Source organism: Triticum urartu, chromosome 3A (genome assembly GCF_056163025.1).
Source record: "Triticum urartu cultivar PI428250 chromosome 3A, HENAU_Tu73, whole genome shotgun sequence".
In the NCBI taxonomy this organism is placed as follows: Eukaryota; Viridiplantae; Streptophyta; class Magnoliopsida; order Poales; family Poaceae; genus Triticum; species Triticum urartu.
The window spans coordinates 727,081,086-727,108,134 of NC_141875.1; the positions used below are offsets into that span (position 1 = coordinate 727,081,086).

Sequence of the window (27,049 nt, forward strand, 5' to 3'; positions counted from 1 at the left end):
CTCTCCCGCACACGCACCCAGACCTAGCTCAGCGGCGGCGGCGCGGCGCCCTCTCTCCCGCACCGCACCCGCACCCAGACCTAGCTCAGCGGCGGCGGCGCGGCGCCCTCTCTCCCGCACCGCACCCGCACCCAGACCTAGCTCAACGGCGGCGGCGCGGCGCCCTCTCTCCCGCACCGCACCCGCACCCAGACCTAGCTCAGCGGCGGCGGCGCGGCGCCCTCTCTCCCGCACCGCACCCGCACCCAGACCTAGCTCAGCGGCGGCGCCGGACGAGGTCCCCCTCCGCCTTCCGCCCGATGGCCCAGTACGCCTCCTCCGCGCCTCCATGGCCCGCAAGACCTGGAGCCACAAGCGTCTCGCACCGGGGATTCCGACGCCGCCTCCACGAGCTCCACCCGGCACCCCCGCGCTTGGGTTCCCCCACAACCGGGCAGACGAGCGCAGCCCCTGCTTCATCCCCACCGCCGTCTCGTCCTTCTCCCTCGTCGCCCCAGACCGCGGCTCCTGGCAGGCCCTCGGTTGCCGCCACGGCCGGGCACCTCTTCCTCTTCAAGGACAGGTGCGACCACCTCGTCCTCGACTGCCTCACGGGCCCTTTCCGCGTGGTCTTCCTCTTCGCCGTGGAGGAAGGCACCGACAACGACGCGTATGCTCGTCGGAGACTGCCGGCCGGGGCGAGCTGACCACGATGCGCTGCCAAGGCGAGTTCTCCATGGAATTCGCAGAACATCCCAGCGTTCTCGTTGGCAGGTCTCTGCTCTACTCCATGTCCACGGGGACAGTGCGTCGATCGTGGATCATGACCTGGGAAGCCGCGACCTGACTCTGTTCGGCCCACCACCAGACAAGCACGGATGCTGTCAAGGATGGGGATTTTGTCAACGCCTTTGAATGCGTTAGCCACAACCTCATGATCAGGTTAGGGATCTACCCTTGCACGCCTCACCTATTCGGTGCCACACACAAACATTTGTATGGATGACATTGTGGAAAGAAACTTTTCTAGTTCGTTACTCTTTAATTAGGATCAGCCTTGGTTTCTATTTGCCCTTAGTTGCTTTGGGCTTTACAGTTTTGCAGTTTAGGAGATGAGTGTAGAGCAGTATTAGATGTTCTACGACGAGGTGGTTGCCAAGCGGGTGTTGTCTTTCAATTGTACTAAATAATTTGTGCAAACACTAGCTAGTTATTAGAACAGAGCTCAACAGAACATAGTTAGCAGCTTGGGTCATTAAAACGGATGATGGAATAACTGTAGCTGCGCCACAAAACTTTCATGGCCTTATCTAATTACGAAAGGTTGCTGCTCTACCCGGCCATAGGAGGCACTTGCGCTCTTTTCACCATCGCGGGCTGTTAGATCTTTTTACTGTTGTACATTTTGACTCCCTGGCGTCTCCCTGGCCACCCGTTCTCGTTCACGTTTGCACAGCCTCCAGGGGTAGATGACTGGTGGATCCTTTTACGTCCATTTTACCACAATCCAGAGTGTTGAATAGATCTTTACTGTTATACATTTTGACTGCCTGGCATCTCCTTGGCCATCCGTTCTCGTTCGCGTTTGCACAGCCTCCAGGGTAGATGACTGGCGGACCCTTTTATTCACTATACAGAGAGTTGAGTAGCTTCCTCGGTCACTTCGGTATTTTCACAGAGAGAAAGCGCGGTGGCGACCAATCCCTTTCCTTCATCGAGCCCCGCGCCCCCTCCCCGTTGTCCTCTGCCTCCCCTGCTCTAGAAACCCGGCGCTCCCCTCCCCACGTTCGCCTTCCCTGCACTGCGCTGCCCGGCCTGCTTTGTCTTCCTCTCGCCCCTTCCATGATCGGCACGACGCGAAACTGACCGGGGACGTACTCGCCTGCCGCCCGCTGGAGAGGAGGAGCCTTCGCTGGTCCCGGGCCTGCGCACCATGGCGCACAGCGGAGGGGGCTGCTCCTCAATGGATCTGATGTGGTCTTAGGCGTTGCAGCTTCTGCAGGTCATCCCCATCGGGTCCGCACACCTCGCCGTCTCCCGCCTCATCCAGTTCTAAGACGCAAGTCCTCCATATTCTCCTGCAATCGATTTTAGCTATTTGCCTGGTTTAGGTGGAGGATCTGCCTGCTGCGTGCTGTTTGGCTGGTTAACGTGAAGGATCTGGTAGGGGGCGCACAGATGGCATTGCGAATTTGGAGAACTAAGGCTATCGTGTGGCGTACATTAGCTGTTTAGTATCATGTGCAAATCATATCTTGTGGGGTTAAACGTGTCATAAATGTTTTATGCTAATCACTTTTGATTTGTGTGTTGAAGTAGTAAGATCTCGAGACCAGTTATTGAATGGGCAGTAGTATCTTTTTTACCATGCTGGGAGACAATGTTCGACATGTATCACATGGGAGGCTTGAGAGATAAACTGTTAGCTGAACCATATATGTGTGTGGATGTTGGGGTGGGGTGGGGGCTGGCAATACTATCATGCCATCCTTACTAGTAAATAAGAACATGCAAAATTGAACCCAACTTTCCCATGCTCGCCATATATGGCAACGCTTCTCCTAAATTTCTTTTTAACTTCCAGGCTTGTGATTTTTTCTATTCAGCTCAAAGAAGCGCTGTAGCACAAGAGAGGCAATTGGAAGCAAATCAGTCTGGTCAGAATTCACTGGAGAGTCCTTCCTTGGAGCAGGTAAAAATATTGTTTCAGAAACAGCATCCCTCCTTGCTCTGTTCTTTTATCTCTTCCTGATAGTTTGTTGGTCCAATGTATAGGATTCTCAATCGGCAGGTCAGGAATCATCTCCCCATTCAGCTAAGCTACATGTTCTTCGGTCGGTTTTGCATTTTTGATAGTGATACTGGACCCCTTGTTGTACAAGCTATAAATAGAGCATCAGAACATAAACATCGTGCTGACAGACCAGAAGGGGTTCAGTATCACTATAAAAAATGCGCACAGGCTAATAAACAGTTCTACATGTTGTTTGCTTATTAATTGGCAGCTAGGAATGCTAATAGACCAGGATTCTAAAAATTGGTTCGTAAAGGTACATGATGTTTATGTTCTAGTATTAGATAATTTTATTCCTTTGTAATTTGGTTTTAAAGATATAGTTTCAGAATGTAGTCGTTTTGTATCTCTCAAGCTTGCAGTTGTTACAAATAACGTTTCTTTTGTCCTTGATTGTTACTTTCACAGTTTTTTAGCACTACAAGCATTATTGTTCCATTTTTTTTATGTATTGATCATGCCATTGTTTTTTTTGCCTTTGTAGCTGAAAGATTAGTGAGACTATCTGATTCTGAACATGTACCATCTGTTCCATGTGAGAGAAATAGCATGTCGATATCATCTTGAAATAATCACAGCCGGGGGGACGAGGTTGGTAGCTGAGGGTGATGTGCAGAGCGGGAGGAAGGAGGTGTGAGGCTTGGAACTCTCCTTGTGAAGTGCTCAGGGACAGCGGTGAGGAGCATGGCTGGTGTCCAACTCGACCTCCTCGGCAACAGCAACAAGGGTGGCCGTGGCGACAAGGGAGGAGACAATAACCAGCAGAGCAATGAGATCGCTAAGTCTCCTGATCCCGCCACTTCCTGCTCGATTCGCTTGGCTCCTGCGCTGATTTCTCTTTGTTTTCCCAGTTTGTTGTGGTTGCAGAATGGCGCAGAGCAACTGGGAAGCGGACTACAGACATGATGTGAGCTATCTTGATGTGTTTTTGGGATGCTTTTGCTACTTTTTCTTGCTGTTCTACTTCGGTTAATTTCTGGTGGTGGGTTTTGCAGGCGTGATGTACACATCCATGACTATTTGCTCAAGTGGAACATCCAAACGGCCAACCTGTTCATGGTGGAGGGGGCGATGCCTGCTAAGTCCTCCAATTTGTAAGTATGCACTGCTGCTTCTTATGTTTGAATATACTTTATATTTGGAAGATTCACAAAATGTTACAAGCTTGCTCGATGCACTTTACTGTCGAAAGATGCATAAAACGTGAAGGAAGAAGTCACATTTTGTGATTAGTCGTTTTGATGATTGTACTAATTGGGCCCTCCACCCCTTCCAGCTCCCCCCCCCCTCCGCAGCACCCGCCATGGCTTCCTCCGGCGCTGACCCTGCTGGGCGCCGAGCGACCCTCTCCGACGGTGACCGCGTGTCCTCTTGTGGCAGCGAGTTCGAGTCGGAGAGCGAGTCCTCGCTGCGTTCCTACAGCGACGTCGCCCGGACCCTGCCGGCTCCTGCACTGGCGCCTCCGGCACTGCCTGCCCCGGCGCCCCCCGACAGCCCGCCGCAACCCGCCTCGGTCCCCGATCTGAGGTGCATCGCGTCTCTGGCGGGGTTCAGGTGGATGCCGACGGCTTCCAGCAGCTGCGGCGTAGGCACGGCGGCAACCGCCCGCGCTCCTCGGCCGGGCCAAGCCCTCCGCCGCTGCGACGGCGCAACCCGTCGCCGGAGGAGGTCGCGGGGCTTTGCTTCCGCTGCCTCGACCATCGCCACCGGGTCCGAGACTGCACCAATGACATCCGTTGTCGTCGTTGCCTCGAATCTGGCCACGACTCTCGCTCCTGCGAGAACAGGCGCCGCGACGCCACCGGACGTGCCCGCACCACCAACGTCGGCCCCTCTGCCGTGGATGCTGCCACGCGCCAAACCACCCCCCGCCGCCACCCCCGCCGCGCCGTGCTGCGCCTCCGCCGCCGCCCCAGCCGCTGGTGGCCGCCCTGGTCACGGCGCCTCCCCCTCGCGCGCCGGAGCCCGAGCCCGTGCGAGTTATCATGGCCCACTCCTTCGAGATGGAGGAGGCGGAGGACGTCCTCAGCCACGCCATGGTCGCCTCCATCACCGGCAACCGACCACGTGTGTCCGGCGCTGAGGTCTCCGCTGTGCTCATCGACACGTTTGAGCTGGTCGACGGCGACTTCACCGTGCATGAGCACCACCCTGAGGACTTCTTAATCCTCTTCAGCTCCCACACCACCAAGCGCCGCCGCCTCGACGGAGAGCACTTCATCAACTCGCTGCGATTCTCGCTCTCCCTCAGGCCATGGAGCAAGCTAGCCCACGCCGGCTCCGGCGACTTTGAGTACTGCGTCGAGCTGGAGCTCCGCGGCGTTCCGCCGCAAGCTTGGCACCTGTCCACCGCCGAGCACGTCCTAGGCACGAGCTGCTGGATAGAGCGCCTTCACCCCAAGACGCGCTCCAGGGCCAACCTGGCGACGTTCAAGCTGGCCGCACGCACACACCACCCCGATAGCATCCGCCGCGCCGCCGTTCTGGAGATCGTCGAGCAGATCCTTGCGCGCCTGAGTTCCGACAAGCCCACCATCAGGACCCTCACTTACCCCATTGCCATTGCTGTGGCCCGCGTTGAGCTAGCTAGTGCTCCAGTTCTCCGCGGCCAGCATGGAACGGGACAGGGTGGGGATGGTGCGCACGACGGTGCCCACGACAACTGCAACCGCGCACTAGGACCCGACCAAGGTAGAGCGCGCCGCCGGGGCCGCAAGCGCCGGCGTACGGACGCTCCGCCGCCCGGCCGCGCTGATGGCATGGCCATGGACGACGCGCTGTGGCGGGCACAAAACCGGCCCGGACGTGTGGACGGACTCGCCATGTCGCATGCTTGGCCTGCCCCCGCCGGCGAGGGTGCGCCGCCGTCCGTACTGGGCCAGGATCTTTGCATGGCATCGTGGCCTGGTCAGCAGGGGACCCACCCCCTCGTCGACGTGCCAGAAAAGGAAGAGGCAGAGGATCACAAAGGGGCGCTTTGCAGGCGGGCCCTGTGGATAAGACTGTCAGGGACGCAGTTGTCCCCGTGACCACGCCGACCGCGCCAGTTGGTAGCGCCACTTTGGCTGCTGCGGCCCCGATTGTGGGCATGGTGGCGGGCCAGGCCCCAGCTGGCGCCCCCTTGTTGGCTACGAACTCACCAGAACCAGCGCGGGATTCGAACCCGGCTGGGAACGGCGCGCCCGAGGACGATCGCGTGGGGGCCATGTCTGGCTCGCCCGATCCCATGCATTGTCCGGATCTAGACACCGTCAGCGTGGTTCTTCATACGCCGCTAACGCCTGTGGGCCACTCTGTGGCTCGGTCGGGCCAAAGCATCAACCCCTCCACGCCAGCGGCTGGGGAGATGGGTCCTGGTGACGGCGACTGCCTGCACACCAGACCCCACGCGGAGGCAAGCGCGCTGTCCCCGACAGTCTGGCAACTGCCCAATCCCGCGCCCCCGACGCCCGTGTCACGGCTGGCCACACCCCAAGCCCAGCCCACCATGCAGGAGGCCGACGTGGGCCTCGTTGCCCCCATGCCGACGGGAGCCCAGCATGGCTCCCCACATCTGACACCGGGGAGGTTCGCGTCGCCGCCAATCACGCTACGTCGATCTCGCGCACGCCCCTGCACGCCGAAGACTTGGACTCTAGGCGAGTTTCTCGCAGCCGCAACGAAGCACATTACCGCGGCTTTGCCAACCCCGGGGAAAAAACCGCGCCGCCCGCTCAACTTCGCGCCCAGACGTGGCCGATCGGCCACCACCGCCGCCTCGTCGGCTGCGCCACCCACGGCTGAGCGCCGCGCGCAAGTTCAGATCCTCCGCACGCTTGGGATTGTTGGGACCAACTAGAGGATCACCGCTGCCGAGATGAAGGCGTACGACGACATGTTCGCGGCGCCAATCCCGCTCTCGGTGCTCACGGCCATCGCTGCCCTAGTAGACCGAGAGCTACCCGCGGACTTCTCTACCGCGGCTGCTGCGACGGCCACCACTCGGATGGCCAGCTCGCGATATACGCCCGGACTGCCCCGGGCCATGGATGCTTTGCGGTGACTTCAACTTGAACCTACGCGATGAAGACAAGAATAACGACAACCTGAACCGCCGCATGATGGGAAAATTCCGCCGCCTCATCAACGACCTCGCGCTCAAGGAGGTATATCTCAATGGAAGAAGATTCACGTGGTCCAATGAGCAAATTCCGCCCACCCTGGTGCACCTGGACCGCGTGTTATGCACCGCGGACTGGGAGGACGCGCATGGTGGCTGCCACTTGAGATGCCTCGCCTCCGTCGTGTCCGACCATTGCCCGCTCCTCCTTGACTGCGCACCCACGCATGCAGCGCATCGGAGGTTCCACTTTGAGGATATCTGGCTGCGGCTTGGCGGATTCCACGACACGGTTGCCGCGGCTTGGGGATCGGTGCACGACCCGGACCCTTTCAGGCGTCTCATGCTGCGCCTTCAGAGCACAGCCCGCACACTGACGAGTTGGAGCGCCAAGTCCAAGGGTTGCATTCGTGACAAGATGGCCATCTCCCGCGAGCTCATATCGCGCTTTGACAAAGCCCAGGAAGACCGCACGCTCTCCCCCCGGAAGATTGGCTGCGAAAATAGCTCAAGATCTCATACTTGGGGCTGGCTTCTCTCGAGCGCACGGTCGCGTGGCAACGGGCGCGGATCACCACGCTCAAGGACGGCGATGCTAACACAGCCTTCTTCTACTGGCAATGTTCATTCCGCCGACAGAAGAATCACATATTCCGCCTTGTGGTCGACGGACAAGTGCTCACTGATCAGGAAGGAATGGCCCAAGCGGCCTTCACGTACTTTGACGAGCTCCTTGGCTCCTCCGCCGCCCGTAACCACACGCTGGATCTATGGCAGATCATCGAGCCCCATGACCTGACTGACCTCGAGGCACCATTCAGCCCGGAGGAGATTTGGGACGCCGTCAAGCGCCTCCCGGCTCGCAAGGCGCCGGGGCCGGACGGATTCACCGCGGAATTCTTGCGAGCCTGTTGGAGCATCATCAAGCAAGACTTCTTCGACCTCTTCCAGCAGCTCTTTGAGCTGCGCGGTCGCGGATTCAGCAAGCTCAACCAGGCCCTCCTGACATTACTCCCAAAGCGGGCAGATGCGTGCCAACTACGCGACTATCGGCCAATATGCCTCATTCACCTTGTGGCGAAGATCTTCGTGAAGGTGCTATCGATCCGCCTAGCGCCCAGATTGGGAAACATGGTCAGCCGCAACCAGAACGCTTTCATTCCGGGACGGAGCCTGCACGACAGCTTTGTCCTCGTCAAGCAATCGATGAAGCTGCTGCACCAACTTGGGGTTCCGAGAGTGATGCTCAAGCTAGACCTAACGCGCGCCTTCAACTCCCTATCATGGCCCTTCCTCTTGGCCAATACGGATTCGGACCTCGCTTCAGGGAGTGGCTCGTGATCTTGCTATCATCTTCGAGCACTCGTATCATGATCAATGGTGAGCCGGGACCGCCAGTTTGGCATCGCTGCGGGCTGCGCCAGGGAGACCCCGTATCTCCGCAGCTTTTCGTGCTCGCCGTGGACATCCTTGGGCGCCTAATCAGCTGCGCCCACGACGCCGGCATATTGCAGCGGCTGCACCCCCGACGAGACATTCCGGCCATATCCCTGTACGCCGACGACGTGATGCTATTCTGCCACGCCACGCAAGGCGACGTGGAGGCCGTCCGCGCGATCCTGGCCATATTCAGTGAAGCTAGCGGCCTCCGAGTGAACTATGCCAAAAGTTCCGCCACTATCTTCAATGGCGACCCCGAGGCGGATGCAACAATTGATCAGGTGGGATGCGCGAAAGCAAAGCTGCCCATTACCTATCTTGGCATCCCTCTCACGCTACGACGCCCCTCAGCTGCCCAACTATAACCCCTCGTCGACTCGGTGGCTGCTCGGCTCCCCACATGGAAAGCATGGCTCATGAACAAAACCGGGCGGCTGGCTTTGGTCAAATCGGTGCTCGCCGCGATCCCGATACATCAACTGCTCGCGTTCGCGCCGCCCAAGAAGACCTTGAGACAGCTCGAAAAGATCCAGCACGACTTTTTGTGGGCTGGGCGTGCTGCTGCTAATGGCGGACACTGCCACGTCAACTGGCGACGTGTGTGCCGCCCGCTCGAGTACGGCGGGCTCGGGGTCCAGGACCTGGAGCGTGCCGGCCTAGCGCCGCGCCTGCGCTGGATGTGGTTCTCCCACACGGATGACGACCGCGCATGGCGAGGCCTCGACCTTCAGTTTTCTCGCGAGGAGCGCGGGCTGTTCTTCGCATCGACGACCATGGAGCTTGGCGATGGACAGATGACACTGTTTTGGGATGACCGATGGCTCAACGGCCAGTCCGTGCATGAGCTCGCGCTGGCACTCTACCAATGCATTCCCAAACGGCGACGCAAGTCAACAACGGTGGCCGCAGGCCTAGCGGGCAATGCTTGGGCTCGTGACATTCAAGGAGTGATAGGGATCCATGAGATTGGCCAATATCTCAGACTGTGGCAGGCCGTGCAGCACATCAGCCTATCAAACCGGCCTGACCAAATGCTATGGAGATGGACGGCTAGCGGCACCTATACGGCACGGTCATGCTACGCCGCAACCTTCCATGGATCCATGAAATGCCCCTCCTGGAAGTTTACCTGGAAGAGCTGGGCACCGCGCCGTGTTCATTTCTTTCACTGGTTGGCTAGCCAGGACCGGTGTTGGACGGCGGATAGACTAGCCCATCGCGGCCTACAGCACCATCCACGATGCCTCCTTTGTGATCAGGCCCCAGAGTCAATGTGGCACCTGCTCCTAGAATGCCCGTTTACGCGGCAGGTCCGGCACGACGTGCTGGCTTGGGCGAGGATACCTTCTCAACCGCCAAGCAATGAGCCCACCCTCACGGACTGGTGGCAACGAATGAAAGGGTAGACCCCACATGCGCTACGGAAAGGCCTGCAATCTATCGCCATGCTCGTCCCTTGGATGGTTTGGAAACAACGCAACGAGTGCGTCTTCGAGAATGCGCGCCCCTCGGTCACCGCACTCGTAGATAGGATTAAGGCCGAAGCCAAATGTTGGGCACAAGCTGGTGCTTTGGGTCTCAGGGTAGTCCTCCCCACTAACTGGGATGTCCACTGATAGGTTGCCACTCCATGTAACCACCAACTCCTAGGAGGATTGTACCTTCTCATCTTTTCAATGAAATGAAACGCAAAGAGTCCTTTGTGTTTTCTCGAAAATAAAAATAAAATGATTGTACTAATTTATCTCTTAACTTCGCTAGATTCTATTGATGTTTTCTTTGAATTTAAAAGGATCCTATGGATGGCTCTAAAATATATGTTCTAGAGAACCAAATATTTTCTACTTGACTGCTCTGCAGATGCTCAGGTGCAACCTGGAATGATTGGGTTTGTGACATTGGGTGGCAGTATAATTCTCATGCTGACGACAATTATTTTTTTGACGTGGATTCAGTGGTTGTCTGTGGCATGTGGTAGGTTTGTTCCCATCCTCCAGCCTCCCCATAGATACTTCATTTGGAAAACTAATGGCTTTGATTGTGGATATCGTAGATTGCGGCTCAACTTTACTGCTAACCTTAGATCACCCTTTTGGCATCGGCACGGTTCACTCAATTTGATGTTGCAAGCCCTAGGCCTACCTTCTCTATTTGATTTCTGCTTCAGGAGTGCTAATAACGTTTATTTCTGATGTGCTTGGACAAGAACTACTTTAAATTTATATCGTTGTTTGATTGTTCCTGCCTCATCTATATTTGTCTGCTTGTTTGCTTCCATTTTGGCTCTAGCTAAACAGCTAAAATATGCCTTTGGCCCAAGTGTTAGCTATGTATCTGCCTTTAGTCTGTCCTTTCTTTAACCTTAATGTTCTCCTTTCTAGTTTTTTTTTATAAAGCTACCTGGCTAATATAACATGGGATTTTTGGAAGCTTACATGGTCTTCCATTCTTGTAGTGCATACTGCATAACAATCATTGGTAGAAAGATGTTTGCTACAATAGTACGTTCGAGAGTCCAGTTTCTATGTGCATCTCGTGATATGATAATTCACTAATTGCATCAATCTGGCTTTATGAAATTTCAATTCTACTGCCCTGTTTGGTGGACAATGTTATATTTTTATTTAGAAAAAAGAGAGCAGTAAGTAGATGACATGAAAGTTGAAACATTATGCTCTAGTAGAGTTGTTGGCCAATGCATGGACCCACTTTAGTCATTTCTATTATCTTCAGACTTTGTAGTGGAAAAGCAATGATATGTCAATGATTTAGTGGTACAGAATCAACTTAAATTTGCTGAAGAAAATTCTTTCAGTAGCCTTGTGCAAAAATTTATCCCTAAGGATCAGTAAGCATACTATTTATGTTTTTTCTGCAGCTTGGAAAAACAGAAACCAAGGGCTCAGCATCGGCGTGGTCTCTCCATATATAGCTCAAGTTGATGCAATTAAAAGTCGACTTGGAGAAAATATGATTCGTGTGATGGCTTTCATGTGCGGGTGAAATCCACCGATGGTTTCCATGGAGAAGAGGATGATATAATAATTCTGTCAACTGTTAGATCCAATGGGAGAGGAGTTGTTGGATTTCTTGCTGATAACCGAAGAACAAATGTTGCTCATACTAGAGCAAGGTGCGCATCATTTTTTTTTTCTGGTCGATTGTTTTATTGCTGTTCAAAGTATGTCAACTAATGATATACATTATCTGATGGATGCTTTATTCATGCAGGCACTGTCTTTGGATTGTTGGGAATGCTCATACGCTGTATAAAAGTGGGACTGAATGGACAGAACTTGTTGCTGATGCAGAGAGACGTAAATGTGTTTTCAGTGCCACTAATGACACAACCATCTGTAAGTTAGTTCTGCAAGTAAAGCAAGAGCTTGATGAACTTGAAGATCTTCTTAATGCTGATTCAGCAGTTTTCAGCAATACCAGATGGAAGGTAAGTATGTGGGCCTTTTCTAGTTTTCAGGACATATCATCTTGTGAGCCTCCTAGTTCTCTTGAAAAAGACACTGTTCTTTCATTTTTCTCGTATACACTTCTCATGTTCTGTTTTTGGTATTCATATATTCAACAGGTCATTCTTAGCGACGAGTTTAGAAAGTCCTTCACCAAACTAAAATCACCACAGCTCAGGAAGGAAGTACTCCAAAAGCTTATCAGATTTGGAGATGGTTGGAGGACAACAGTTAAGAACCTTGATATACCTGGTGTTTCTCATCTTGCAAAGGTATACAAGGTCTGGAACCTGTATCTTGTTTGGAGTACTGATGTGGAGAAAACCGAAGGACAGTATTTTCAGATAATAAGGGTTTGGGACCTACTGTCACAGCAAAATGTTGCAAGAACTGTTCAACGTCTTGAGAATCTGTTTTCCATGTACACGGATGATTACCCGGATCATTGCAGGAGAGTGCAGACACAGGGGTATGTGTTTCTTTTATTGTTAATGGGCTATACTCCGGTTCCGTGGATTTTTATACCTCTGATACTTAGAGAGATGAACTGTTTGTTAATAGTCAGCCAACAAACGAACTGCATGTAGACATTCTTCTAATACTTGCTCTCCTTTTTGGCTGTGTATAGGTGGCAACACCATTGCCTGTTGTTGTCAATCTTGTTGTACTCCTCAGTGCCTTGTTGTCATGAATCTGAGAGGCAAAGGATCATGTGAATATGAGTGTGTGTTTTAGGATCGTAGAACGAAGGGTGGAATGGGCTCCTGTCCATATTTAATATGCAAAATATATAATGACCTAAATCTCTGGGAAGAAAAGTTGTCTAGCTTGCCATCCACATGCCAATCTTCTTCCCATTGCTCACCTGTGTGTGCATAATACTGATCCTGGTCCTTAGGTTCAAGTCTTCTTTGTATGCTCTTGTCAAAGCCATGGCTACAATATTGTGTCTTAAACGCTTTCTAACTGAAAAGCAGCTTCTAAAAGTCTAAATGCAGTGTGAACCGAAATGGAAATTTTGGATAATATATATGTGTGAGGATTCAGTTTTGTGCTATTTATGATAGTCCACCGCATCTACCAGTAAGCTGTTCTGTTGAAGCTTTTGTTGATCAGATGATCAACCTTCTGAAGAAGATTTGAGGGGCTGCACTTGTTCATATAGGGTGCTTATAGCTTCTGTTCTTTCAATCAGGCATTTATATTTCTGTCTCTTTAGCAGATCGTTCTCATGTTACAGCAAAAGTAGATTAATTAGGAAATTTGCAGCATGTCATGTGTTGCAAACTGTTTTCGCTATTCATGCACAAATGAGACTCTCATATTTCTACATAAGTACATGCAGATTCGTTTGGTTTGTTCCGACTGGTTTTGATCATTTCAAACTACTCCAGAGCATACTTTTTTTTATCTCTCCTAACAGTGATGCCTTTCAGTTCAACTAGGAACTCATCATATTGGAGTCTTTCATCTGTATATACCAATGCAAGGCGGGAGAAGAAGCAGGTGAGTGGCCTTTATTGTGTTTCTTTATGGCCCTCTCCTCTATTTAATGGTCGATACAGTGTATACCTTGAAGCATGTGATGTTTGTTTCAGTGTATATTGTGCCTTGCATCATTTGATAGACATATAGCTGAACCTCTTATTCCATATATAATACTTTGCTAAAGAAGAATATATTAACAGTTACCGTTTGAAGGATTTTTACTGCTTCAGCTAGCCATTGTATAGGTATGGTGCTATAGATGGTGTATCAAAATGTGTTAATGATAACGATATGTTCAGCTTTTTCCACCACATACTCCTATTATAGTTTGCTCTGTTGGTTAGTTCTAAACATTTTTAGGCGCCCATTAGTCAACATCTCCTGTGTGGCCTTTTAAACCTCAGTTTAGCTACAAGGTCTGCGATGATTTTTCTTCTTCAGTTTTGTGTTGATTCTGACTTTGTTAGTTATAATAAGTGTGGTGTTAGTTCACCATGCTGCTATTCATTATGGTGGAGTATACGAATTTCACAAGAATAGGGTTGCTTCTTCAAAACTGATTTTATGCCTCTTGAAGCACCTTACGTGATTAAATTTACAAAAAAGACGTTGGTTAAGTGGCACCTACAGGCCAATGGGCAACCCAAGTATCACTCACTGTAACTCTAATTGACTGGAATGCTTAATTGTACTTACCTTCTTCCAAACATTAATGTTGATTATAGTACTGGATGGTTATTTTGCATGGCGATTGATGTTTGATTAGTAGCATGAAAGGTAACTTGGGCAAATCACTTAAATTTACCATGGCGGGTGAACATTGGTTTTTAGTGTTTATGTTTTGTTTTTGCGCAGATTGATTGATGAAGGAAACACATGAAAAAGAGGAAAAGAGCAGCTAAATGATTGATGGGGCATGTGACTTATCCCTGTTGGTTCTCCTTTCCGCAAATTAAACCAATAATCGATATTGTCAGTTTGAGAGTATGCTTGATGTGAGAGTTAATGAAGATGGCTACTCATGCTATTGAAAGTACACAAGCAGTTACTGTTAAGGTCTACCGAAAAACATGCAGGTGAGGCCATTCATGTACATCACCTTTCTCTTTCTTTACCTTGATTCAGTCTGTAACGAGAGTGCTTATTTAGATTGTGCACATTGGAGCAGAATTGATCTATCTCTGCATTTCATATCATTTTGCTTTGCCCTTCTCTTGCACCAAAGAACGAAATATTTGTTCATAAACTTGCGATTTTGGTATTGTTTTCTAAAGGTAGACCACAGATTTTCATGGTCATGCACATTTAGTGTTCTTGCCCCTTCTCTGTTCCAAAAAGATGCCATTTTCACTGAATAATAATTTGTTTTCCCTTATTACCTTTACACTTTTCTCTCTCTTTTCCATTCCAAAAATAGATTTAATTTTGAACAAATGGCAAAAAGGTTTTGCTTTATTCTTCTAAGGATAGAGAGTATTTTCTTCAGATCGCCCTCTACCAAACTTGTGAGCCATTTTTTTTTAACTACAGTTCAATTTGTATGCTCCTATACTTCCCTTATCCCTAGCCTCTCACAGACCTATGTGAGTTTTCCCTTTACAGATATGTTTGGGAGCCTTTGTTGTAGCCAACAAATTTTTCCTCAGAAATTTATATTGAGCTCTGGTGATTAAATATAAAGCAACGCCTCTTGAAGTAGTTGCTCAGAATCTTCTACACGACATATTTTTTTGACAAAGTCTACAGAACATATGACTAAGACAAGACTCATTCCATAAGGTTCTAAAAAATGCTTTGTTCAAGCAGAAAAACCTTTTTACACAACAACCTCATTTTTCTCCAGTTTGGGGATGGCAACAGTTCTACTCATGATGGTGCTGCATGCTGGAAGTACTCATTATCCTGTTGGCTCTACTCTGGTGACTCCCCTATTGCCCTCTTTGATTATTTGCCTCCATGTGCCGAACCTGACCTCCCTTCAAAGTTTATCATGGTTTTAGTGGTAGTATGACTGGTTTACATTTTGTAATTTTCGTGTTCGCTAGAAAGTGTTTGCTATGAAATTGAGATTATTGAGTCGAATGTTGTCGTATAAGGTCACGCATGTTTCTTACCTTTATAATTGGGTGATCAACTAATGGCCTTCGTTATATGCACTCCGATCCTCCCCCAAGGAACAAAGCCTGCATCCTCTATTTTGGTTTATTTAAATCCTTGCCAGATTTTCTTCTTTTGAGGAAAATCCTTGCAGAATGTTAATGCCATCATATGCTCTAATTCTCTGCTAGGCTGATCCGACGTGCTTATTTGACAATTCAACCGTTACTTACTAATAGTTCTTCTTGATACGGATGGCGTATGTAGCTATTGGGAATGTCGACTTAGTCTGTGGTCATCGGCAGTTATTAGTAACATCTTGCATGATTATGTTGTTGCTAATAAAAATGAACAGTCAGTTTGAGACAATATAAGGCAACTGAGATATGGTTTTTACTGTATCATGTGTATAGGTTGATAGCATGCTTCTAAGTTCTACACAGTTCTATTCTATTTGATTGTCTCTGTAAGTGTTGATGTAGGTGGATGTTGTTTGTGTAGATATTACATTTTGCTGGCATGATTTCGACATTCTTCAAAAGCCTTTATGTCATCCCGGATGCTATTTGGCTTGACATTCTTCAAAATTTCCAGTTGGCTGACATGCAATTATTGTAGTATATCTATACGAACAATATCAGTTGCCCATTGTAAATTATTGGAGTGGCTGATGTTGTGCTGGTTGTCGGCAAGAAGGTTAGGATTAGGCACTAACTGTTTTCCTATGTTCATTGTTTGTGTACTTATCTATTGGCATTTTGAGAATCACATGTCCCTGTCATGGTATGTTCATCGATCTCGTGTGTACTTATCTAAGCATTTGTTTCCTTTCGGGCCAATAATGAAATAATCTATGTGCAAGACTGCAAGTACTCACGTATATAATGGTTACAAATACCCACATCATTCTCAGTTCTAACTGACTTCTTGCGCCATGGGCGCAACGGGTCATCTAGTGTTATTTTTAGCCCTAAAATTATAGACTGAAAAGTTTATGCCTTTGTTTTCACCTAGGGTTCCGTATTATGGAGAAGGTGCTCTGGATGGTCCTAACACGCTCATAAACATGGATGTGCCTTGCTACCCTCCGGGTGATGTTCCTAAGACGGGAACCAAATGAAGAATCGGTGAAGGGTACAACCAATAAAGATGATGCCGGGAACTTGATGACCTCTGATAGCAATGTTATCGGTGCTCCACCTCCGGAGAAAGGTCAGTTTGAATAATGTACTGTATCCCATTGTTCCTTTCTTGAGACCATTGCCGGTGCCAGGACTGCACCATTGTGTGGTGAAATGATTTCCGCTGAGGTTTGGATTGTAGGTTTTGTATGAATTTTCACTGGTATGGAATGATTTCTCAAAGAAGTTGTCGAACTAACTGAACCCAGAATTTAACGTGACATTGCAATTCCCCTTACAGTCGTGTTACTCACATAAAACAATAGTCATTACTGTGCAGAGTAACAGTCTTGTTTGGACTTGGAACTCAATAGAACTTATCTCTTGAATTTACATCATCATTCTCTATGGGGCCATTTAATTTTGGATTTAAGACCCATCTAGCAAGCGGCTGGGTGCTGGATGGATCGGCCGAGCCACAGCTAAAAAAGGCTGCCCGTGATGACCCACACATACTAAAAGTAGGGTCACCTGGTCCCCGGCACGCCACCAACTTGCAACCCAGCGTGTTGCGCTAATTAAATATGGTCCAGGTGGCTCAGGGTTGTTTCCCTCTGTCCTCCGATGCCTTAATTGAGATGCAGAGATTAGTAGATTTTTCCTGTATCCTTCCTATCTTCCTTTCTTCATCTGTGTATGTCACCCCATGGAGAATTTGATAAAAGCGGCTAACTGAATGAGTACCAGATTTGGTTATCGCCTAAAACTCAAATCCTCTTCCATCTTAACTGGTTCTTAACTTAATCCCCTCCCCAAGCAAGAAATAGTTGCATGTTTTCTACAGGTGGTTGAAAGATACTAGTAGCTGAGTACTTGACAAATCTTCTGTGTCATGCAGCTCTTTTGTTGGGTTATCTTGAGACCATAATTATTTTAAATGTACATGACTGACACGTTGTTTAGGGTCCACGTTCTCATATATCCTTGTTCTTTATGTTGCTGTAGCATGTGGAAGATCATTTCCTTTGTTCTCTGAATTACATGCACTTTGGTGAACAAAAAGTATGATTGGTGTTCCTGGTGAAAATGAGTGAAGCTAGAAGATGCTATGAGAAGGAACTTGCCAAGACTATTTGAAGAACAGCCTGATCTCCTGCATGAGGGTAACATTTTTATTTTGTGTAATGACCTAGTAATTATGATAACATGAACTCATTGTTTGCAACGTAACCTAGTAAATGCTTTTAGGAACTAGAGTTCATGTGGACTGGAAACTACTTAGCATCCTTCAATGAATCAAAGAGAGCATTATGCATTTTTCTTCAGTGAATGATTCACTTTATTCAGTACCATTGCCTGCTTTTTTATCATAAAATCTTCACGATTTATAATTAGATTATTAGTTGGATAAACCATTGTGGTAGAGCTGCCTTATTGCTTTCTGAAAATATGCTGCATAATCGGTAATATGAGGAGTCATCCTGTTACGGACAGGTATCAGGGGCAGCACTATAGCTGCAGGCCCAAATCTGCACACAGTCCGTAACCACACCAACAGCTGTGCCCTAGGCAGGCACATGGACAATCCTTGGTGGCCAAGAAGTCCTAATTTATCCCTAGGAAATATACCTCTATTAGGAAGTTGTCTTTACTCTTTCCAAGATTTGGTTTGCTCTCCAACTTATGTGATCACTCTGATCTATAATAAGGGAGGATAGGTTGTATTAGGGTTATCAATCAAGAAACAGAGAGAATTGTCCCAAACTGGGAGTTCAGAGCCTACAGTGTCGCGGCTGGGGACGAGTCCCTACGTGCGCTTGAGGGTGAACCTCGCTATCCCGTCCGACCATTCCCACCTTCCAACTCCACACACGCAACGTTTTGGTATCAGAGAGAACCTTCCTCGGCCGCCCACCACCATGGCCGACCCTGTCACCACCGAAAACCTGGAATCGTCAGTGTCCTAATCCCCCCCCCCCCCCCCCCCCCCCCCCCGGCCCCCGGCCCCCTCTACCTGACCTCAAACCGCTACCTGAGCTGTGGAATGATGTCGCAACATTGATCCATGGGTACAAGAAAGAAAAACTACAGTTAGAGAAACAACGTGCATGACAAATGAGACTTCCGTAGCATTGCATTAGATCGCCAGGGATCAAACATCCCCGGTTCCGTTTCATATATATGAAAATAAACCATCTCTCACACCATTCAGCCCGTACAAAATAACAGTGAAAGGAAAAGACCTGGGGAGTTTGCGATACAGATTTATTACATATCTGAACAACAAAAGGAGTGGGAGGGGGAGGAACAGAGAGGGCGGAAAATAGAACATGATCTTGCAAACGGAACTGCATCAACCCCGGATCATGTGGATTGCATCTTCATCTGACGGATCCACTCGCAGGAATTCCTTTGTTGCATACCCACCGTGATCAGCTCCCAGCAAAGAAGCCCTCAAGGAAAGTCCATCAAGCATGCTCTTGTAGTTAGTCAACCTATATCCAGCAGCAATGGAGACCTGAGCAGATCCATCAGGTGTGATGCATATGCCTCCAGCATTGGACATTCCTGGTATTTGAACAGAACTTTCCAGCCTTGGATGTTCCTCAGAACCAGATGCCAGACCTGCTTCAGATTCAACCAAGGTTTTGGTTACCGAATGAGGTAATTTTACTGAGGGGGACTGATAAATGTGGTTACCACGGTTACCGAGAAATACCGACAAATACCGAGAATATTTCGAGCGAATTTTATAGTTGAATTTTGAATTCAAATAAGAAAATGAACGAATATTCAAACCAGAGACCTCTCAAAACAGGAACTAGGTTGCTACCAACATGCCATAACCAACTTTCATTGCATTAATTAGACCCTACATACCTTACTGTAAATCGAGTGTTTAAATTCAAAAATTTCAAAAAAATGGTATTTTTTGCTCGGTATGACGATTTACCGAGGGGCACGGAAATACATGGTAACCATGGGAAATCTTGAAATTTCGACTGGTAACCAAAACCTTGGATTCAACCAGGTGCTACGATTAAAAGCAATATCATTTCTAAATAGCCATAAACCCCACAGGAGTGCAACAGAGATTACGTTAAAAAACTCATGCTTCTTTTTGCACAACCATTTTGATGCCAAAGACTCAAAATCACTGATTCTTATAACTAATAGGCACAGTCAAAGAAAAGATGTCTCACAGGTTCAATTTTCTTACAATGACTGCATTCTAGTGGCTTTGGAATCCCCCTTCTCCTCAAGTTATCCCTAGTCAAAATTTTGTTTTGTGAAGACAGCCATAGGAAGAACTGAATCCTGGGAGGGATTTTAAGAAACCAAACAGCAGAAATATATTTACAAGGAAGACCTGACACACACCAAATCACCCCACTACTAGACCAGGGAAAAAACGCCTGTTACAAAAACGACCTAAGCTACCTCAAAAACGACCATTAGGTGGCAGCAGCTAATAGCTGCGCCAGGCCCTTTACTCCGGCCATGCACCAGTGGTGTCCTTCCTCCCAAATTTGTCTAAGCACCAGTTGGACACTTGGTGCAGCGCCATTAAAGTCATTCTGATACTTCCACAACATCCAGGCCCCCAAAGTGGTCAGCGAGGTAAGCCCCTGTTTGCTTCCCGGAGTCAAAGAATTGATTCTCAGCCACCAACCACAGAACACATTTGTCACACCTGACGCTACTGCATCAGTGGACTGATTAGGGAGAGACTAGTGGTGTGTTGGGCCGAGCCCATGGGCTGTCTGGACCACGTGTGGCCAGCAGCGTGTTGTGTGCATGTGGTACCTAGTACCGTCTGCACCAGAGTGTTGGGCATGAATCGAGTGATCTCTGAACCTGCACCTGCTCATCCCCTTTCGTCTCTCCCTTGCCTACTACTGCTTCTTCCTCTCTCCCAATTTCCCCTTGTATTGGTCGATTGACCCCCCTAGGGTTGCGGTTGTTACAATTTGGTATCTCAGAGCCAGAAAATTCCCCATTTTTTTTTCGCCACCGCTGGTTTCCCCTAATAACTCGGGCAACTGTGTTTGCTCGTATTCAGGAGGAAGAACTTGAGCAACAATGCACTCACTTTCGCCCACCAGCCACGGGGCGGCCTCCACCCACCTTGCCCGTGCTACCAGCCACAAGTCGACCACCACCACCACCTGTGCTTTCTGCAACAACCGCTCCTCGGACGGCGCTCGCACCGCGTCTAGCACCTGACAATTTTGGCCGGGAACGATAGCTCAGGGATTATAGAAGGTAGCATGGACTCTGTTTTCGGTGCAGTGACAAGTACTCTCATAAGCATCAGTGTCGGCGTATAGCCCAATTTCTGACGATTGAAGTGGGAGAGCACGGTGAATTGCTATCAGATGAGGCCGTGCGAGCTCTAGAACTCCTTGATGAACCAACAGTTGTAGAGCCAGCCTGTTGTCTTCTTTCTGCACATGTTATCGAAGGGACGGAAGCTGCTGATACGATCAGGTTGAGGGCGATAGTAGGCAATCAGACGATGTTCCTGTTGGTGGATTCAGGCAGTACACACAACTTTTGCCAACATCACATTTGGTCAGAGAATTAGTGCAGAGACCACCAACATTTCCCAATCATGGTGCAGGTCGCCAATGGGCAGCGGCTCACATGCACCAAGATGGTACCACAACTCCCGTGGCACACCCATGGACATGAGTTCTTCACCGACATGCGCGTGTTGGACTTGGGAGTTTATGATGCAGTCCTCGGCGTGGACTGGCTTGCACATCACAACCCAATGCAGTGTGATTGGAGCAAGAAGACCATGCAGTTCAGTTTGCAAGGAACCACAGTGTTGCTGACCATGGTCAGAACAGAGGATTAACCGGCGATCACCGCCCTCGACACGACGTCTCTGTGGCCAATGCAGGAAGAGAATGAAATCTGGGGAGCGGCTATACTGGAGATTCACCTTCCCTCACCTGAAGATCACAAGGCACGTGTTCCCCCAATTATACAACAAATTTTGACAGACTTCAATGATGTATTTGCAGAGCCAACGGAGCTCCCACCTCATCGACAATACGATCACGCCATCAATCTTGAACCAGGTACAACACCAATTAACTCCAGACCATAGCGCTACTCCCCTTTGCAGAAGGATGGAATCGAGCGCCAAGCGAGCGAGATGTTGCGCACAGGAGTGATCACACACAGCATGAGCCCCTTGGCTACCCTAGTTCTCTTGGTGAAGAAAAAGGATGGCACGTGGAGACTTTGTGTCAATTATCGGTGTGTCAATATGGTGATGATCAAGAAGAAATGTCCTCTTCCCGTTATCGATGAACTCCTGGATGGTGAAGAAAAAGGACAGCAAGTAGAGACTTCGCGTCGATTATCGGCGTCACACTATGGGTACGATCAAGAACAATTTTCCTCTTCCTGTAATCGATGAACTCCTGGATGGGCTCGCCGGCGCGGCCTTCTTCTCCAAGATTGACTTGCGCGCGGGTTACCATCAAATCCGGATGCGTGAAGAGGATGACGAGAAAACTGCCTTCAAGACTCACCACGACCATTTCCAATTTCGGGTGATGCCCTTTGGAGTCACGAACGGACCACCAACCTTTCAATGCCTCATGGACTTGGTATTCGTCGGGCTAAATCGTAAGTTTGTCATCACATTTTTAGATGACATCTTGGTCTTTAGTCAAACGTTGCAGGAACATTCGGAGCATTTGCGCACGGTGTTTACCATTCTTTGCAAACATCAGTTGTACGCCAAGGAATCCAAGTGTTCCTTAGCGCAATCAAGAATTGAGTATTTCGGGCACGTGATTTTGTGGGACGACGAGACCAGCGTGATGCGCTCGTGGCCTACACTGACCAACGCCACGGAACTTCAATATTTTCTTGGCCTGACGGGCTACTACCGCAAATTCGTGCCACGGTATGGCATTTTGGCCAAGCCCTTCACGCAATTACTGACCAAGAAAGGATTCATGTGGACGGAACAAGCCCAGGTGACATTGGAGCTCCTCAAGAACGCAATGATGAACATGCCAGTTTTGGCCCTGCGGACTTTGCACGGCCCTTCTCCATCGAGACGGACGCGTGCGATACCGGCGTCGGTGCAGTCTTGGTCCAAGACGGCACCCCGTTGCCTACCTCAGCAAGGTGCTGGGTGGGCGCAACCAACACCTCTCCATTTATGAGAAGGAATTCCTCGCGGTGACCATGGCGGTCGACAAATGGAGGGCGTACTTACAACGAGCGCCTTTCATTATCGTCATAGATCACAAGAGCTTATGTAGTTTTAGTGATCAACAGAGCTCCAGCTCAAGGCCATGTCGAAGCTAGTGGGGCTTCAATTCTCCTTCAAGTACAAGCGAGGCTAGGACAACGGCGCAGCTGACGCGCTCTCTCGCGTTGGGCACCTCCTCTCCATCAACGCCCTGTTGATTTGTCAACCTGAGTGGCTCCAAGAAGTGGCCAATTCTTATGAGACCGACAAGGACGCCCAAGACCTGCCCCAACGCCTCGCCATCTCAAGCCTCGACGACCAAGGATATGAGTTGTGACAGGGCGTCATCCACCTTCATGACAAGTTGTGGATTGGCGTGAACACAACACCGCAGACGAAGATGATTAGTGCGTTCCATGCCAGCGCTGTGGGTGGTCATTCAGGCGTGATGGCTATGTACCAACGCGTCAAGAAACACTTCACTTGGCCAATGCTCAGTCTGCCAGCATGCCAGCACGACCACATCAAGCCTCTCGAACTGCTGTAGCCACTCCCAATACCCACAGAGCCATGTCAGGACCTCACCATGGATTTCATCGAAGGCATGGCGGTGTCCGAGGGCTACAAGGTGATCATGGTCGTCGTGGATCGCTTCACCAAGTACGCACATTTCGTGCCCCTTCACCATCCGTGCACCGCCGCCACGGTGGTTCAAGCCTTCTGGGACATCATAATCAAGCTGCACGGAGTTCCTTTGTTCATCATCTTCGGCCGTGACAAGATATTCACAAGCAACATGTGGCGTGCTTTGCTGGACGCGGCCGACACCAAGTTGAGTTACTCAACAACCTATCACCATCAGACGGACGACCGGAGTGAACGTGTCAACTAATGCTTAGAGGTGTACCTCTGTTGTGCCCTCCATGACAACCCCAAGCACTGGCGCAAGTGGCTCCCGACAGCAGAATTCTGATACAATACTTCATATCACTCGTAGCTCAATACTTCTCCGTTTCAAGCTCTGTATGGGAAAGAACCGAATCTGGGCGGTCTGCCAACACTCGGGACAAACCTGCCAGAGTAAGCTGGCGAGGAGCTGGACTGGGCAACTCACAACAACCGATTGCAAGTGCAGCTCGCGCGTGCGCATAACAGATGCAAAAAAAGGAGAGGAAGCTGGCGAGGAGCTGGACTGGGCAACTCACAACAACCGATTGCAAGTGCAGATGGCGCGTGCGCAGAACAGATGCAAAAAAAGAACAGATGCAAAAAAAGGCTGACAAGAACAGGACGGAAAGCTCCTTCACCGTTGGCGATCAAGTGCTACTCAAGCTCCAGCCCTAGGTTCAATCCATGGTGGCTAACCGCCTGTGCCCCAAGTTGGCATTCAAGTTCTTCGACCCCTTCACCAACGAGCAACGAGTGGACACCATGGTGTACAAGCTAGAGTCACCTCCGGGAAGTCGCATCCACCCAGTGTTTGACGTCTCCCAACTCAAGCCATTCACACTGGACTAGTCTCCGGTCTTCAGCGAGCTTCCGCGAGCATCAGATCTTTCCGCTGCACCCCTGCAACCACTGGCCGTGCTCGATCATCGCATGGTCAAGAAGGGCAGCACGTCGATCGTCCAGGTCGCGTGCAATGGTCGTCACTTTCACCGGACTCAGCAACATGGGGAGACTACACTGTGCTATGTCACTACTACTCGACGACTCCTTGCTGGGACGATGACGCTTCCGCTCAAGGTGGGGAGCATGTCACACCTAACGCTAGTGCATCCGTGGACTGATTAGGGAGAGATTAGTGGTGTGTTGGGCTGAGCCCATGGGCTGTCTGGACCGCGTGTGGCCCAGCAGCGTGTTGTGTGTGTGTGTGGTACTTAATCCCCTCTGCACCAGTGTTGGGCATGAATCGAGTGATCTCTGAACGTGCTCATCCTCTTTTCGTTCCCCCCTCACCTACTACCGCTTCTTCCTCTCTCCCGATTTCCCCCTGTAGCGATCAATCGACCCCCCTAGGGTTGCGGTCGTTGCAACATTATCCTTGGCGTGTGGTGAGAAGTCTGGTAGACTAGAGCAACAAAAGAGGATGCTGGTACTTGTTGAGAGAAGACATAGTTTGTTAAAATGTGTTGGATCGCCTTTGGCTCTTGATCACAAAGAGGGCACTGGCTCAGGTGGGGCTTCATGCGAATCTATGGACAACCCAACATCTATTCTGCGCTGCCAACCAGAGGAAAAGCTGACACTTCTTTGGCGCCCAAGATATCCCAATAAGCAGCTTCCATGGCTCAAATAAACAGCCCCATGGAATAAGGCCTTATAGCGATGTTCATCTAGCACATCTGGTTGCAGGTGCAAAACCGAGATCAACTCCCAAATGTCTAAGAACTCAGCCAGGCCTGTGATCATGAGGTCGCCTACAATGTCTTGAATCCACTGATTGTCCGGAAAAGCCTCTTCTAGTGGTGCTCATCTTGCACACCCGGTCGCAACTGCACAAACGAGATCAACACCCAAATGTCTAAGAACTCGGCTAGGGATGCAGCTATGAGGTCGCCAACAATGTCTCGAATCCACCAACTGTCCAAAAGAGCCTCTTTCATGATCCGCTTGTCTACTCTTTGCTTAGGGACTGGTGCAAAATGATTAGGGGCCAAGCCAAAAATTGATCGCCCTTCTAGCCCAGTTATCAACCCAGAATAAAGTTTATTACCGTCGCCGTACAATCATCATCATGGTGATTAAGAAGGTCCTAAATAAGTCATGAGCATGTATAGGGAAAGCAACCCATCGCTTATCCGGTTGTGTCTTGGCCAGCCATAACCATCACATTCTTGGTGCCCATCCAAAGGATTTTAGATCATGGGTACCAAGTACTCCGAGCTCTTTAAATCAATAAGTCAAGTCTTTTCATTAGGTAGTAAGCTAGTGAGTCAAGTTTGTGTCTTAGGTTACAAATCTTTGGGTTAGGTCAAGTTGTCGAGTAGTACTTGCGAGTTGTGCCACCTAAGTTCTCCTAGCTCACCCTTTCCATCGAGATCCTCAACATCTCTGAGTTATCGTTGGAGAAGGTCACGAGTCGGCTGAAGGTGGCAGAGGATCGTCTCGAGTTGCAGGAGCCTTCGCGTGAGAATGGTAGACTTCTCATCACCGAGCAGCAGTGGTTGGAAAAGATGAAGGTGTGCCAAGGGAGCAACTCTAGGCCTGCGCGTGGCTGTGCACAACAACGGCGATGACCTTAGCGGAAGAAGGGTGGAGAAGGTGGCGACGATCGCCTGGCATCCAAGGATGGCCAATATGATGACACATGCCACAATTGTGGGCATCATGACCATTGGGCCAAGGAGTGCAGGCAACCTAGGGGAAATAGAGGGCTCTCTTAGCAAAAGCAGAGGAAGATGATCATGGCGGATGTCTGCGCCGCTCCAGCCCTAGCCCCAGCCATGGAGGTGTGGGACAACACCACTCTAGCCCCGCCATGGAGGTGTGGGACAGCATCACTCTAGCCCTAGCTATAGTGGTGCAGAATAGCACCACTCTTCACATCAATGAGCCAAAGGTGAAAGCCTACCTCGGTACAATCAGTGATGATGAGCAAATCAAGGGCTAACACCTCAACACTGGGGCCACAAACCATCTGACGGGCCAAAGTCTTCGCTGAAGTTGACCGAATTGTCACTGGCACAGTCAAATTTAGCGATGGCTCCGTCGTTGAAATTAAGGGCATTGGCACCATCATCTTTGCTGGCAAGAACGGTGAACACAAGGCCCTTGGCGTTGTCTACTACATCCCACGGTTGAAGAACATCATTATCATTGATCAGCTTGATGAGAGCGATGCATGTGTGGTGATCCGAAGAGGTGTGCTTCGAATCTGGGATCAGCAAGGTATGCTCCTTGTTCTGGTCAGGCGTGGCCGGAATTGCCTTTACCTCCTACATCTTGAGGTGGCCCGACCATGATAACGTCATTTGGCGGTGGTATGAGAGGTATGGACATCTCAATTTCAAATGATCGAGAAGATGGGACGCCTCGCCATGACACTCGTGCTACCACAGCTGGATCATGTGGAGTAGCTCTGCAACAGTTGTGTCATCACCAAGCACCATCGTGGTGCATTTCCTCGACAAGCAAGGTACCGCGCGCAAGAGCTACTTGTGCTTGTCCATTGTGACCTATGCGGTCTTGTTTCGCCTGCCACACCTGGAGGGCGGCGCTACTTGCTGCTGGTGTCCTACTCGCTACATGTGGGTGATGCTCCTGGCTGCCAATAATAGTGCATGGCTGCCAATATAGTGCATCTGATGCCATCCAAAGGATTCAGGCAGCAGCAGAAGC

The 27,049-nt window shown here is 49.8% G+C and overlaps 2 long non-coding RNA genes across 2 annotated transcripts in view; both read left to right on the forward strand.

Moving 5' to 3' along the window:
* Positions 1 to 3,690: 3,690 nt before the first annotated feature.
* LOC147982272 (uncharacterized) lies at positions 3,691 to 14,296 on the forward strand. The gene is made up of 4 exons (XR_015600020.1): positions 3,691 to 3,867; positions 10,173 to 10,286; positions 13,216 to 13,285; positions 14,123 to 14,296. It is a non-coding gene; the product is annotated as an uncharacterized LOC147982272 (long non-coding RNA).
* Positions 14,297 to 16,362: 2,066 nt separating this feature from the next.
* LOC125549437 (uncharacterized) overlaps positions 16,363 to 27,049 on the forward strand; it is a 30,222-nt gene continuing 19,535 nt past the window's right edge. Inside the window, exons 1-2 of the long non-coding RNA XR_007301339.2 lie at positions 16,363 to 16,576; positions 17,491 to 17,648. This is a non-coding gene — a long non-coding RNA (uncharacterized LOC125549437). The remainder of the gene's footprint in view (positions 16,577 to 17,490; positions 17,649 to 27,049) is intronic.